The sequence below is a fragment of the Chenopodium quinoa genome, unplaced genomic scaffold (genome assembly GCF_001683475.1).
Source record: "Chenopodium quinoa cultivar QQ74 unplaced genomic scaffold, ASM168347v1, whole genome shotgun sequence".
Classification (NCBI taxonomy): Eukaryota; Viridiplantae; Streptophyta; class Magnoliopsida; order Caryophyllales; family Amaranthaceae; genus Chenopodium; species Chenopodium quinoa.
In genome coordinates, this window is record NW_018745684.1 from 657430 (window position 1) to 675315 (window position 17886).

The following is a 17886-nucleotide window of genomic DNA, read 5'->3' on the forward strand; positions in this document are numbered from 1 at the left end:
GGAGTATTAAACTGTAGAAGATGTCCTTACACCACAACCGCCAAGACCTTGATTACTTAAAAAAAATTATCATGGACCGAAATCACACTCAACATTATAGGGAAAAACAAACATATCACGTTAATTGGTATAAAGCACAAAGGGACATAAAAATACAATATGAAAAGTTACAAACTGCATGATTTCCAATACAGTTTGTCTAAGATCCTTATTGAGATTGTTATTGATTAGTACTATTACTAGTAAAAAAAAAAACTTGACAGCAACCAACCAAAAATGGAAACTACGAGCTTTTCATCTAAATAAAAATCAAAAAGAAAAATCTTACCAATCACGCAACATTAAAAAGAATCTTATGTAATAATGTATGATGTAAATAAAAAAAAAAAAAGTTTCATTAAATTAAAAAATTAAAAAATGTAAAAAGTTAATGGAAGGTTGAGACCGCCAAAGGTCAAAAACATAGATCGGCCAAAGGTCATGGTTACGTTAAAGGACGTATATAATTTGGAAATTAAAAGAAATAAAGAATAATGGTGAAGTACGAAGAATAGTATTTAGTGGGGTATGAACTGCAGAGTAGTACCGTACCCTAGTTATATATGCAAGTATCTTATAGTAGAATGTTGTGCATTATATTGCTGCCGTTGGGTTTAAGCTATTGGTAAAATAAAGTAAGATGAGCGTGACCATATACATATTTTTCATGGAATGAATCAATACTACTGCCTTAGCTTTCATCCAATGGTTTAGGAGAGAAGCTTCGTTCACACATTATTGTTCCTTAATTGATTTGATTAAGATAGCTACAAGATATATGAGATCTTGCATTATTATTCCGATCCTATATTAGAATGAACTATAGTTTTGCTTCATTGGTGTCATTGGCTTTAGGCATTAGCCGAATTTTTGGTTGGTTTTTAGGTTTTAGCTTATTACTAGTATAGTACCCATGTAATTGCACGGTATAATAAGTTCATATGTATAATTTACTTATCAAAATAAATTTAAATAATAATAGTCAAGTAGAAATCAAAAGTTACGCTCTAACATATATAGCTCCTACCTAGAAATATCATAGCATGATTTAACGTTGGTATTTACATAATTATTCTACTATTATTTTATTTATTAAACTATTTATAGACTTAAATTAAGGATGACAAGTGGGTATAAAAATGTTAGTCCCGCACCGCACCCGCCCTGGAGCAGATATGGGTCAAACTTTGGCGAGTAAGTAGGCAGGTATGAGTACATAAGTCATACCCACCATCGGTAACAGGTAACGGTGGATTTGATGTCATACCCGTCTATTACATACCCGCCTACCCGCTCAATTACCTGCTAACTTATTACTATCACTAATTTTATTATGTAATTCTTTTTGTATTTGTAATGGCGAAGGACTACTTTTTATACAAATAAATTGACTACTTATTACTTGTATAATATATTATTAAATTATACTATTATTTTATCTATTAAATTATTTATAGACTTACAATTAGGGATGGCAAGTGGGTATAAAAATGTTAGCCCCGCACCGCACCTGCCCTAGATGGAGCGAATATGGGTCCAACTTTGGCAGGTAAGTAGACAGGTATGAGTACATAAGTCATACCCACCGTATGTAACGGGTAAGCGGTGGATTTGATGTCATACCCGTCTATAACCCGCCTGCCCGCTCAATTACCTGCCAACTTATCATTATCACTAATTTTCTTATGTAATTCTTTTTGTATTTGTAATGATGAAGGACTACTTTTTATACAAATAAATTGACTACTTATTACTTGTATAATATATTATTAAATTATCTATTTACAGCAATTTAGATAGCATAATGACATATTTTATAGGAAATTATCAAACAAATGTAATATTATAAAACTTTATGTGCGTGATCTTTCATGATAATACTCATAGTAGTAATTCTAGAATTTCCAAAGTATATATGGAGAATACATTAGTCTAAATATATATATGTATGATTTATTCTGAATATGTGGTCAGCATATATGTAGGTGTATAAATAATTATGTTGATATTTCCAAGGAAAAAAATCCACATCCAAGGCCAAATTATCTACCCCTTCCCAATATTTATGAGAATCTATATATATCAAACTTAGTAATAATTTAATGAAATATTTTGCAATCTTTTGATAATCTTTTATTGCCAATAATCTTTTGTAATATTCTATTAACTATAATTTAAGGGGGGATTTTTCTGTATGGCTGATTACACCGTATGGCCGGGGTTACTCGAGTTACTCGCTTAAGGGTTACTCGAGTTGTCGGGGTTACTCAAGTTACTCGATCAGGGGTTACTCGAGGTACTCATGATTGAGAAGTAACCCCATGACAAAGTAACCCCTTGAGTAACCCCTGACAGAATAACCCCTCAAGTAACCCCTAACCGAACCCTCAAGTAACCCCTGACCGAGTAACTCCTGACCGAACCCTCAAGTAACCCCTGACCAAATCCCTCAAATAACTCCTGACCAAGTAACTTAAGTAACTGCTTGTGAAGGTGACACGTGGAGCTATTTTTTGTAGTGCCCTCTGTTTTAGTATAGTTATAGATTGGTGTTGAACAACTGAACTGAACATTGAATTATGGGTGAATGAGTGATCATGGATGGAATTCCAAACAATGCAAGATGCTCCAATCCATTTACATATTTCCCTCGATCAATCTGAGGTTACTTGGTCAGTCACGGGTTACTCGATCGATCATGGGTTACTCGGTCGAGGGTTACTCGATTAGGGGTTACTCGTTCAGTGTTTTGGTGTGTGTCAGCCGGTCACACAGAAGACGGGCTGAAAAATATTAATGGTACAAAAAAGGCAAACCGACAATCATGCACACAAAAACCCAACGTTACAATAAACAACGAAGGAAGTATATTTAAATAGACTTAATTTTTCTAAAATTTGGTGTACTTGTGAGTATGTGAAAATTATTTCATCAGAACTCGCTTGTTGGTTGCCTAATTATTTAATTAAATCAAACTGAATACATTAAACCTTATTTGAATTGAACAAAGCCAGACTTTTGATGAACTATTTTGCTTGAGATACACACACTTTAAATACTCATTATTCACTTCCTTGTTCTTTAATTAGTTTCCCATCAATCATTATAAATCTATGCAAAAACTAAGGAAAGAATGGCTTAAAGGAAGAAAGAGTAAGATTCTAGGAAGGTAAGCAATAACAAGGAAATGAAACTCTAAAAATGGATCAAAGTCTAGCTTATAAGCTAAGCTGGATATTACAAGAGAAACTAAAGTGGACGCGCGTACAACTAGTTCCCCAGCTAGCAATTTAGCACATTTTCATTATTTTGTGGGCCCTTAAACTAATTAAGCTAGCATACCCTTTCTTAACTAACACAAGTCACTAATCATTCCTTAAACATCTCTTAATCCTCTCTTTAAGTCATTTTCATAGAGAATCTCCTACTCATTCAGGACCTTTTCCCCTTTTTTACTCCGTAGTACTCTTAATTCACTTGATTATTATTATTATTATTAATTAAATTCTCTAATTATAAACATAATTAAACACAACTGTAAAAGTAAGTTGCATATGCGCTCCTACTTTCTCTCTCTCCTTCCTATTCTACGCAACCCTTAAATACCCCATTTGGGGTTCAACTTCAATTTTCATCACAAACCATTTTATTCATTCTGATAAATCTCTCCTACAAAAAAATCTACTCTGTTAGCTTAAAAAGCACAACTTTCTAATTAAAATGGCAAAAAATAGCAACTTATTAGTAAAATTTTGTACTCTACTTTTCATTGTGTTCATGATTTTCAGTCACCAAGTCTTGCTTACTGAAGCTAGACACTTGAAGTGCAAGAAATGTAGCGGTCATGTTGCTTCAACCTCAAGAAACTTGCGTTCGCATGTGCTGGTTTTCAACAAGGTGAGGAAAGGTCGGATGTCGTCGTTGATTAAAGATCAGGTTACAAACAAGAAGGTGGTTGATACTTTAGATGATTTTCGACCAACGGCCCCTGGCCGGAGTCCCGGTGCTGGACACTGAATCAATTAACAATAATTGAGTGTATGATCAAAGATCGATGATCATAGTCAACCTTAAAATGTTAGCATTTTAGCTACAATACTAGCTTGTCAAGTTCATCAGTAGTCGATTATTGTGTGTTTGGGACACACCCATCAATGCAATGCAGGAGAGTTTAGACCACTTACAAGCTCGATGGAGTTTCATATTTAAATTAATTAGATGCTCCGATGCATGCATAGTGATTTGCATTGTTTTCTCTCTTTTTCTCTGACGACGTGGGACAACTCACATGTGTCATCAACGTAGTTAGATTGGAGTGCTTTTAGCTTAATTTAGATGTTGTAATGTATATAGGTGATTTTTTGTTGCAATAATGAAAACAAATGCCAAATGTATAAACAAAAAGAAGAATTTCCTTCACTACTGTTCTTTATTTTATTTTTGAAGTTCTATTTATGCATAACTGCATGCAAATTAAAGAAGACCAGAGTCAAAATAAAAAGACCATTTCTCTCCCCAACTTTCTTTTTTTTTTGGACGAATTCTCTCCCCAACTTTTATCTGTTGATGTTGAAAGGCTAAAATTGAGGCTTGACTGCTTAAGGCCTTAAGAAGGATGTAACTTGACCCAACTCTACCATTCCTTATTTTGGTTCGCTGCTTAGGCCCATCTTATCACTTCTATATTTTAACATTTCTTAATTTTCTCTATTTTTTCACTGGTATATAAAATCAGAAAAGTACCATGAAAGATCATAAGAGTATTAATTACTATTTTCGTAATATAAATATCAAGAATTACTCATTTTTCATGTGGGTATAAATTGAGGAAGTTTAATGTTATTCCCTCCAATCATTTCGTGATAAGTGCCTATTTTATTTTACACGATTTCAAGATGTTTTATTTACTAACAATGTCTTTAATTACGCACAAATATTTATAACAAGTTAATAATATAAAACTATACATTAGATCTCATATGACTAAGGTCATGCTTGGTGAAAAAGCTAAAAAGATAAAAATAGAAACTGATTGCGTTAATTGATTTAGACTAGCAAGCTGATTGTATTTGTATTAACTGGTTTAACTCATTTAAGTCATTTGTCTAACTGATTGTATAAGTTGATTGTGTAAAAGTGTTAGTAAACCGCTGATTTCTTATAACTGTGTGAGTATGCAATATCACCAATAGGACATTGACATTCACCTTCAAATACTTGAATAAGCTAATGAAAAAGCTCTTCCAAGCAGCTTATTGAAAATGAGTTTATTTAGTGAAATAAGCTATATCTTTAAAGTAGTTCACCAACAAACACCTCAATTAGCTTATTGTAGTGGTCAAAACAACTCATTTTGGACCTCCTAATTTTTTTTTTTTGAGTATATTCATCATGAATATATGTGGACAAAATTTTTAAAGTTTGAAAATAGAGCTTGATAGAAAATATGCAAATTAAATGTATTATACGGAGTAAAAATAAATTGTCTTGACTTATATACTCCATATTGTATACGTAGTATACTCCAAATTACTTCATATTAGAACTTAAATTAAAACAGAATATGTAGTATACGACTATAAGTAGTATTACTCCAAAATACGTCTTATAAACTGTACTTTACATTGTTAAACCGATTTAAATTGTTTTATTGAATTTAACCAAGTTGAATTAATTAAATAAAATTAAACTAAACAGACCGTACCTCTCAACAAAATCATTACATCATATTGCTCCAAATATTAAAAGAGCGCCGAAAAGATCAAGGAATCTTAAAGTTGTAAAATTGATTGTAATGCCTGTACCTTTTCCCCCCTTGTCCATTTTATACTCTCCGTACACTCAACTTACAGAAAAGTCATTTTCAAAAGTTTGGACAAAATAATGTAAACAATTTTTCTTTATCAAAAAAATAATAATAAAAAATAAATAAAAAAATCCTAGCTTGACCAAAACTAGAACAATGGTAGTTAAGGCAGTTAAAATTTAGAAATATTCCCCACCTCAACTCAACATATTAAAATTAGTGAATTTGAATGTTTAAAACCCCACACTAAGATTGCATGTTTAGGGACAAAGATTTGGTCATTCCAATTTTTTAATTTTAATCATTAAATTAAAAGAGGAAAGTGCGGTTTTAGGTTCCTCTAAATAATCACCATTCTTTTTTTTTTTCTTGTAATAATTGGACTATTTTTAATTGCGTTGCACATGGTGACAAATTCTTTTTTTTTTTATTTCATTGATTGATTTCCTCTTTAGCTTTGAGTTTTGACCATTACTTTTGAAATTAAAACTATACTTGTACAAGTTGAAGCATGTGTTGTTTAGTGGCATGTGAGTTTGTTTTGTTCCCTTATTTTTCCCAAATAAGTAAGGTAATTCTAATAAATCAAATCTTAACTTATTCACTTATGCATGTCGACATGTCTTACAACGTTATTTATCTATTTTAATTAAAAGAATTTGATTTGAACCAACTAGACACTGAATGTACTCATCCATTATTCTAATTGTTTCATTGAATAATATAATACACATGGAATTTTTATTATTATAAACGAGAAATGACGCTCATATGAGCTCATCATTTCATGCGTATTTGCACTGAGGACATCAATGTCATCACACCTACTTGAAAGAAATGAAAATGAAAAACAATAATGTAATAAAATTATAACGACTATCTTTACGAGAGTGTATGTGGAATTCACAATAGTTGTAACTTATTCGAGATTAGAAAATAGACAATTCTAATTTTTTTTTATTTTTTTTTATTTTTTTTTTGTGTGTGTAAAGAGAATGACTATATTAAATATCACGATTTTATTTATTTATTTATTTATTTTTATCCAGTATTTGTGGGCTAAACAATTGAAAGTGAAGGTAAAAAGTAAAGGACTAAAGGGATCCTCACTACTATAGTACCATGTAATCATATACTGTTGGAGTTTAGGTAGAGAACTCCATATAAGTTGTGATTCAAAAGAGTTAATTTCTCCTTTGTCAAAGTATTTTTCATGGCTTCCTAAATTAAGCCAATTCAATTCCTTGATTTATGTTCATTTAGTCATATGGCTTTTGGCTTAATTGAAAGATTTAAATGCTAGCCATTTTTGGTCTAATTAGTGACTAAATTCATTGTATCTGGTTCACTCTCATTCGTGACCAGATTCGTTTGTATTCGATTTACACTCAAATACTATATAAACATCTCTTTTTGTTCCCTTTTTAAAGACACAAAAAAAGTGATAATATATCCTCTCTTAAAATAATTGTTCATGACCTCCTTTTCTATTGAGCATTGTTTGAAGGTGTTTTCAATCTAACTCTCTGTAGTACACCGAAGAGTTGCAGTTAATCCTGAAGGTCAATTGCTACATGTCTGTGTGTACCTGTGCGGGAAAAATTCGATTTTAGGGCAGTGGTCTATTGTCACGCCACGACATTTCCCAGATAAGTCGTTTAATTATTTTAAATGCTTAGTCATATTTCTTACATGTACCACATGAGAGAATATTATAAGAATAAAGCTAAGCAAAATACGGTGTATGGAGTGTATGATCTATACTCTTGTTCTTTTCACCTTTAAAGTTTCAGTTATAATTTGGTAAGATTCAAAATAAACTATGCAGAGTTAGAAATAACCTAAGCTAATCAAATATGACGAAAGCTGAACTTGATAAGAAATGAGTAGAATCATAGATGAACCAATTAACAGACATTTTACAGATCACACAGCACAAAAGTTGTGTAAGGCCAAAGGATACACGTAACTTATAGAAGTACTAGGCCCAATAACTAAGCCAATTGTGAAATGGGTTTGGGCCCAAAGGCTGGTACCTGGTCTGCAAGTGCAAGAAGATAAGCTAACAATTGCAACTGCATATGATGATATGCCCGTATGCATCCATCCACCCATTAAAGATTTCGGCAGGAGCATAGCATTCTGTTTTTATTACTCCTACGTATGATCTTGATCAATTAATCAATCAATCAAAGCCTCAGTCCCATAAGTGGGGTCTGCTACATGAATCAAAAGTGATTATATTGTGTAGTTATTGAAAAAAAAATTTCTCCTCCATCCCTTACGATCATATGCTTCATCCTCATGCAAATCCATATACTTCATATCGTTTTAAAAAAATGATTTTGGGGGAGTAAGTTGACAAGATGGAATTTTCCTTCGTTTTCTATGACGTACACACTACATTAGATTAGACCGCCATAACACAACACTACTACTCCCACCATACTTTTAAGTGCACTAGTTTGAATTTTAGTTTTGACTTAATTTTTTTTTACATGTATTTAAATACAAATATTGTCACCATATCATGGTAATCTGTTGTTAGATCAATTACAATGTATATGCTCATAATACTAGGGATGGGGCAGGGCGGGAACTTTCGGAAGTGATGGGCCTATCTTACTAATATGTTTGTGAGTCCAGTCAAATAAATATTGAAATGGGCTAAGAGTGGCCCAACCATTGAAAATTTAGTCGTTGATTGCAATTTGCAAAGGTCCTACCAGTCTACCACTGTCCCCATTGTTTTCTCCAAAGAATCTTTCGGTAACCAATCGCAAATGGAGTCTTTTAGTACAAGCCGTGATACGGAAGGTTGTGCAAATGTCAATGTGTCATATTTCCATTGGTTCCACATTAATTTACCCCTTTTTTTTTTTTTTTTTGTAGTAATTAAACTACTAATAGTCATATTTACATTAGGGAATTTTTTTTTATTTTGTTGGACAAAGCTATACAATGAAAACAAGATGAACCCTGTGCAATACACGGGTTGTTTGTATTTTTTCAACTAAAATATTTTATCAAAAATATATTTATCCGATAAACTTTATGATTTTTGCTTGCTTACTACTTGAACACCGCCAGTGGGTTTTCCCGCTTCCAGTCTCAAACCTAGATAAAGGAGGAGGGTTTTGGTAGGCCAGTGACATCCAGTGTAAAACTTTTTCATATCTCATGACATGAGCCAAACTGATTGGAATAATCAAACTTGGTTCATGTAACCGACCCCACTTATGGGATTAAGGCTTTGATTAATTAATTGATATATTGATTCCTACTTGAATTTTTTTTATTATAAAATGAATTATTAATTTTGTTTCTCATATTTAGATAAAATTCATAATATAAAAAGATAATATTTTATTTCACAAAGTTTCATATGTGGTTGGCTATAGCGTGTGGTTGGGATTAATTGATCAGGGGTTACTCGGTTGGTCAAGGATTATTCGATCGATCAAAGGTTACTCGAACGGTCAAGGGTTACCCAAACAATATTTTAGTGTGTCTCGGCCGGCCATACAAAATGGTCATCCACACTGAAAATGCGCTGATTTTATTTTTATAATTAATATAAAATTTTAGATCTAAAATAAATTGCAATTCTTTTTTTATTGGCTAAAATATAATAACATTTTCTTATGTGACGCTTTATCTCTAATTTGAAATTTCCTTGACAAAATTTTTTGAAAATTTCTAATTCCCCATTGTATGTATACAAACAACATAATTTTCCATTTTTCCGAGTCAACATTTTTGTCCTTTTTATTTTCACTTTTGACTAAAGGTTGAATATGCTAGCTCAATAATTGACATTTCTTAATTTGATCCCTTTAATTTCCATTAATCCTATATCTAAATAATAATATCGATATTTGTAATAATTGTAATTTTTGTAAAAATTTATCATAATGTTGGCTCCATTAATCACCCAAATAAATCATTTAATTTTATTTATGATAATAAAATAATAATCTTATGTGTCGCTCTGATAATTTTTAATTTTTTATTGTAATCTTTTGTAGCGCTTTAAAAAACTAATCTTACGTGATATAATCCTATTGTAGCGTTTTAAAAATGTTTATCCTACATGACGTTTTTTATTTATTATTTTTTATTATTATAATCCTATATAGCGCTTTAAAAAAATAATCTTACGTGGCATAATCTTATTGTAGCGTTTTAAAAATATCAATCCTACATGACGCTCTAATTATTTTTTAAAAATTAAAATCTTACATGGCGCTCTAAAATCTCGGATAAAACTCCCATTTATATGTATACTAGTTGAACCCTGTGCGATGCACGGTTTGTTTGTATTTTTCAAATAAAATATTTTACTAAGTATATATATATATACATATACACATATATATATACATATACACATATATATATATACATATATATATACATATATATATATATATATATACATATATATATATATACATATATATATATGTCGTTTGCTTACTACTTGAACTTTTTATTATAAAATAAATTATTAATATTGTTTCTCATATTTAGATAAAATCTAATATAAAAAAAATATTTTATTTCACAAAGTTTCATATGTGGGTGGGCACACCGTATTGTCGGGATTAATTGATCAGGGGTTACTCGGTTGGTCAAGGGTTACTTGATTGATCAGGGGTTACTCGGACGGTTAGGGGTTACCCGGTCAGAGTATTGGTGTGTCTCAGCCGACCACACGATATGGCCAGCTACACAAAAAACGCGTTGATTTTATTTTTATAATTAATATAAAATTTTAGGTCTAAAATAAATTGTAATTCTTTTTTTTCATTGGCTAAAATATTACATTTTCCTATGCCACACTCTGAAATATCTTGAAAAAACTCTCCTTTATGTAATTTTTGTAAAAATTTATCATAATGTTGGTTCCATTAATCAACCCAAATTAATCATTTAATGTTATTCATGATAATTTTTAAAAAATAATAATCTTATGTGTCGCTCTGATAATTTTTTTATTTTTTATTATAATCCTACGTAGCGCTTTAAAAAAAACTTATCTTACGTGGCATAATTCTATTGTAGCGTTTTAAAAATATCAATCTTATGTGGCGACGCTCTAATAATTTTTTAAAAATTAAAATCCTACGTGGCACTCTAAAATCTCGGGAAAAAAATCCCCGATTTCTCTTAGAACCGGGCCGAGCCGGGTTGGGTTGAGTTGGATTTCTTAAACAGATTTATATTTTTTGAACAAGGATTAATTCCTTTATTTTGTAACTGATTTCATAGTCAATTCTTAACCGTTACTGTTTTCATTTTTGCCCGTTTTTATTTGACTGTTCTGTAACGGTTATTGCATTGATTTTTTGTTTGTTTTGCAACAGCTAATTGACGTGAATTAAGCCCTTAATTACGTCCGTTAATTGCTTGCTAAAACCGTCCAGATACATTCTGCTAAACTGTCCAGATTCGTTTTTCAGCCACTATAAATTTGAGGCTCTCCCTCACTGTTTGAAACAGAAAAACAACTCACAAAGACGTTTTACATTGTTCTGCTTTTACATAAAACGTTCTCCAGAAATATTCGAGCATTATTATATTAGTGTTGGTGTTTAGTTGTCCGGTGGTTCTGTGCAAATCCATCGGTATATCCTTTTGTTACGAGAGACTGTTTTATCCTGGGGGACATCCGGTTACGTTAGAGCTGCTTGCACACATCAAAGGCAGTACCGTGAATGTTTTAAAGAGAGCGACATAGTCCGCGACTCAGTCTCATTCCCGTTAACTTTGTTCCTTCTTTATTTTAGCAGTTCTGTTTTCAACAATTTTAGAACACTCTTTACTGCCTGTCGTAATTACTATGTCTGCCGAAGATGTCACTATGTCCAATGACCTTAACAAGCCCTTCCGTTTTGAAGGCGCTCACTTTAAAAGATGGAAACAAAAAATGCAATTTTTCCTCACTGTTAAGAAAGTGCATTCTGCCTTGACTGTCCCTCGGCCTGTTATTCCTGATAATGCTGAACAAGATGACCTAGTGTATTGGAATAGTGAAATTGAAACTTGGAATGAAACTGATTTCATGTGCAAGAATTATATTCTTAATGGTCTGTCTGATAACCTGTATGACTATTATAATCTGGAAAACACTGCTAAGGATTTGTGGGACGCCCTACAAAAGAAATATGACACCGAAGAAGCCGGTGCCAAAAAGTATGCAGTCAGCAGGTACTTGAAATTTCAGATGACTGATGATAAGTCCGTGGAAGTGCAGTCCCACAAACTTCAGAAAATTGCTCATGAGATAATTTCCGAAGGTATGGCTCTTGATGAACAATTTCAAATTGTTGTTATTATTGACAAGTTGCCTCCTTCTTGGAAAGATTTCAAAAACAGTCTCAGGCACAAGACTAAGGAATTTTCCTTAGAGAGTTTTATCACTCAGCTCCGTATAGAGGAAGAATCCAGAAAACAGGACCAGAAAGAAGAAGTCTTACAGCTCACTGCAAACAATGCTCCTAAGCGATCTGCTGCAGTTCTCAAGCCTACTGGTAAGAACTTCAAGCCTCAGAACCGGAAGAATAACTTCAACAAAAATAAACCGAATTTTCAAAAGAACAATGGGAAGCAACAAATTCAACCCCCTAAGAATGGTACTGGTCAATTTCTATGCTATAGGTGTGGAAAACCAGGCCATATGGCACGTAAGTGCAGGAACATGCCTAACCCTACAACTGCGCAGGCAAGCATGATTGAAGAGCCTCTTGTGGCTATGATTACCGAGATCAACCTTACAGGTGGATCAGATGGGTGGTGGGTAGACACTGGTGCTACGCGCCATGTCTGCTATGATCGTCGGATGTTTAAAACATATTCTGAAAAGACCGATGATAAGAAAGTGTTGTTGGGTGATTCCCATTCCACTATTGTTGCTGGTATTGGTAATGTTGAGTTGAAGTTTACTTCTGGCAGGGCTCTCATTCTGAAGGATGTACTGCACACTCCGAAAATGAGAAATAATTTAGTTTCTGGTTTTTTTTTCTAAATAAGGCTGGTTTTACACAAATCATAGGTTCTAATTTGTTTACTTTAACTAAGAATGGCATGTTTGTAGGAAAAGGATATGCTACTGATGGCATGTTTAAACTGAATGTTGAGATTAATAAAATTTCTGATTCTGCTTATATGTTGTCTTCTTCTGTTAATATTTGGCATGCTAGACTTTGTCATGTGAACAAAAGACTCATAAAAAATATGAGCAATTTAGGCCTTATTCCTAATATTTCTCTCAATGACTTTGATAAATGTGATTTTTGTAGTCAGGCTAAGATTACAAAAACACCTCATAAGTCTGTTATTAGAAACTTAGAACCGTTAGATTTAATTCATTCTGATATTTGTGAATATAATGGAACGTTGACCAGAAATGGACAACGGTATTTCATCACCTTTATTGATGATTGTTCTGATTATACTCGTGTTTATTTGATGAAAAATAAGAGCGATGCTTTTGATATGTTTAAGTTGTTTGTGACAGAGTTTGAGAATCAGTTCAACAAGCAAATAAAAAGGTTACGTAGTGATTGTGGAACTGAGTATGATACTGATGCTTTTGTAGAGTTTTATAAATCACACGGTATCATACATGAAAGGTCAGCTCCTTACTCTCCAGAAATGAATGGTAAGGCTGAAAGGAAAAATAGAACTTTTACTGAGTTAGTAGTTGCTATTTCCTTAAATTCTGGTGCTGCTGATCATTGGTGGGGAGAAATTTTTCTCACTGTTTGTTATGTCTTGAACCGTATTCCAAAGAATAAGAGTAAGGTTTCTCCTTATGAATTACTTCGTAATAAACAACCTAATATTTCTTATTTCAGAACTTGGGGTTGTCTAGCATATGCTAGGATTCCTGATCCTAAAATGGTCAAGTTAGCTAGTAGAGCTTATGAATGTGTATTCATTGGTTATGCTATTAATAGTAAAGCATATAGATTCTTTGATTTAAATGCAAGAGTAATTATTGAATCTAATGATGTTGATTTTTATGAGGACAGGTTTCCTTTCAAATCTAGAAATAGTGGGGGTACGTCCTCTTCTATTATTCCTGTAGTCAGGTCTAACTCACAAGACTTGAATGCTGAACCCGAACTAAGAAGGAGCAAACGGGTTATAGTAGCAAAAGACTTTGGCCCGAATTTTGAAGTCCTCAATGTAGAGGAGGATCCTTCTACCCTCCAAGAAGCCTTAGCCTCAGTTGATGCAGATTTATGGCAAGAAGCCGTAAATGATGAAATGGACTCACTTGAGTCTAATCGAACTTGGCACCTGACTGAGTTGCCACTAGGTTGCAAAACAATTGGCTGCAAATGGGTCCTAAAAAGAAAGCTGAAAGTTGATGGGACCGTTGATAAGTATAAGGCTCGTTTGGTAGCTAAAGGCTACAGACAAAGGGAGAATGTTGATTTCTTTGATACTTATTCACCTGTAACTAGAATAACTTCTATTAGAGTGCTAATGTCTCTTGCTTCTGTTTTTAATCTTGTAGTACATCAGATGGATGTAAAGACTGCATTCTTGAATGGTGAGATGGAAGAAGAAATCTACATGGATCAACCAGAGGGCTTTGTCATCCCAGGAAAAGAGCATCTGGTATGTAAATTAGATAAGTCTCTTTATGGTCTCAAACAAGCACCTAAACAATGGCATGAAAAATTTGATAACTTAGTCATTTCACATGGTTTTAAGATAAATGGTAGTGACAAATGCATATATGTAAAATTTGAGAATGACATTTGCACTATAATTTGTCTGTATGTGGATGACTTGTTAATTTTTGGCTCGAATATTCACGCTGTGAATAATGTAAAGCTATTGTTAAATGCGGAGTTTGATATGAAAGATCTAGGAGAGGCTAATGTAATCCTTGGGATTAAAATTACTAGGACTGAAAATGGAGTTTCTTTGGATCAGTCTCATTACATTGAGAAAATCCTAAAGAAATATGGTTACTTTGACTGTAAACCTGCTAGTACACCTTATGATCCCAGTGTAAAGTTATTTAAGAACACTGGTGAAGCCGTTAGGCAATCTGATTATGCAAGCGTCATTGGCAGCCTTCGGTATTCCACTGATTGCACTAGAACCGACATTTCCTATGTCGTGGGATTATTAGGCAGGTTTACTAGTTGTCCTGGTAATGAGCATTGGCATGCTATTGAAAGGGTCATGAGATACCTTAAGAGGACCATGAACCTAGGATTACATTATGAGAGGTTTCCAGCTGTACTAGAAGGCTATAGTGATGCCGACTGGAACACCTTATCAGATGACTCTAAGGCTACTAGTGGATATATTTTCTCTATAGTCGGTGGAGCTGTATCTTGGAAGTCTAAGAAACAGACTATTTTGGCTCAGTCCACCATGGAGTCAGAGATGATAGCACTAGCTACAGCTAGTGAAGAAGCAGGTTGGTTAAGAGACCTGCTTGGTGAGATTCCCTTATGGGAAAAACCATTACCAGTTGTCTTGATCCATTGCGATAGTACCGCGGCTATTGCAAAAGTTCAGAACCATTATTACAACGGTAAAAGACGACAAATACTTCGTAAGCACAACACTGTAAGAGAATATCTCTCTATTGGAGCTATGAGAGTGGATCATGTACGCACTGAGAATAATTTGGCTGATCCTTTGACGAAAGGATTAGCTAGAGAGAAAGTCCATAATTTTTCTAAGAAAATGGGACTATTGCCATTAAAATGAGTCACACATAATGGTAACCCAACCTATAGACTGGAGATCCCAAGAAATAGGTTCAACGGGTAATAACAAGTTATGGAGTGATATGAGTTGATTATGTTTAAATAACATAAATTCCTGAAGCGATCTAGGATGAGTTAATAGGAACTCTTAATGAAATATATACTCCATTTGGAGTGGAGTACCTAGCTACAGGAGTACTCTTGATAGATTCACCTATGTGAATGTGGAAGTGAGGCCGCTTCCTATGAAATGTGTGGCAGCATTTCTAGAGCGTTCACTATACTGGGATAGACATGCATGGCGGTAATAGCACGGGTCTATGACTAACACCGAGAATAGGTAGTGTGTGGTACGTTGTCAGAGATAGGGTTCAAAACTTCGAGTTACCCTTGTTGAATCTGAATCGTATTCACTACGCAGAAGTTTAAGTTGAAAAACACTTCTGCTTATGCACAACCTATTTATGTAAGGATTCTGCTCGAAAATATTTTCAAAAATTCAAGTGGGGGATTGTTGGAACAAAGTTGGTTTAAGTGTGAATTTGTGAAAATGCTAAAGTCCCACATTGGTGGGAAATAAGAGTGTTGCTTGGTTTATATAGGTGCATGTCACCTAAAGGGGTGTGGCCCTTGGGCTACCCACATTTTGTGGAGAAGAAGGACTTACCTACTAAACCAATCTAACACACGCGCGAGTATATATATATATATATATATATATATATATATATATATATATATATATATATATATATCATATATATATATACACTAGTTTTGTGCCCTGACGATGCTCAAATTGTTGATAAACTTATTGGCTTGAATGTTAAATACGATCCTATAATCCCTTTTGGTAATGCAAAATATTTAGACATACGATATCATTTCGCTTATATTTATATAATGGTATACTTTTGTAGTTTTGTTAGTAAATTAAAAACTATGTTATTATTAACTTGAAATTTGTTTTATTGAACTTAAAATATTTTTAAGTTCGGATTTTTTTTTAATTAATTTAAATAAATCACACTATCTGGCCGAACAAAGTACCCCTATAAAACAGATCCAATAACTCCTATAATACTAACTGAGTAACCTCTAACACTGACTAAGTAACCCTTATCTATAACACTGATTGAGTAACCACTATAACATTGACTGAGTAACCCTTATAACACTAACAAAGTAACTTTGATCTTATAATAGTTGGTGACATGGATTGTCCAGCTACGTTTAAAAGCTTATGATTAAATATACTCCCTCCGTTCCTGAAAGTTCAACTCACATTGCATTTGCACAGTATCCAATGAACATCTTTGACCATTAATAAATTCGGCTATGTATAAGTAAAAATTTTGAAAAGTTGATATTTGAAAAATTTATCATAAGGAGAATCTAATAAGATCAAACTTGTTAATTTTTTGATTATATAAATCATAAAATCTGGTCAAAGTTATTTTATTTTGACCACATGAATAGTAAGTGAGTCAAACTTTCAGGAACAGAGGTAGTATTATAAATGGATCTTATTTTAAAAAACTTTATAAAACGAATTTGATGATGGAAATAGAATTGAGTTATACGATGTTATTAAAAGTTATGATTAATTTTGTATATATGAAATATTAGAATTTTATCGATATTAAAACTCTATGCAACAATTTTATCTTAAAAAATCTATCTAAAAATTGCTTATTTGGCATCATATGTGTCACAATAAGGCCTATTTATCTCCTACGTGGTGCAACACTTATCGAAAAATTAAAATGTCAAGTGTCGCTGTCTCGTCACCTGGCTACGAGACCGACTTTATTTATTAGAGATATGATATTAGATTAGATTATACTATGGAGTATTTCATTTAACTTTTTTTATTTTTTTATTTTTTTGAGGGAAAGTATTTCATTTAACTTTCATGTCTAGTTCATCTTATTTAAGTATCTTATTATTTATTACTTGTATCATATTTTTCATAGAAAAAGTTTAGTAATTTATCATTTTATATGCGACTTTTTTATCCCGTTAAAAAAAACAAATGTGCGACTTATCTATACCTAGTATTTAAAAACGCAAACCATCTTCTTGAACTATGCTACATTTAATCTCATTTACCCTATCCTTTTTATCCCCCTCCTAACATTTAATAAAATCCAAAAAAAAAAAAAAACCTTAATTCGAGAGATTGTCATATACACCCTGGTGCACGGTGTACCTAAGGGTATTTGTTTGCTCATTTGATAATAAAATGAACAATAATCATTTATTGAAATGAGCAAACAATACCCTTGGGTGCAC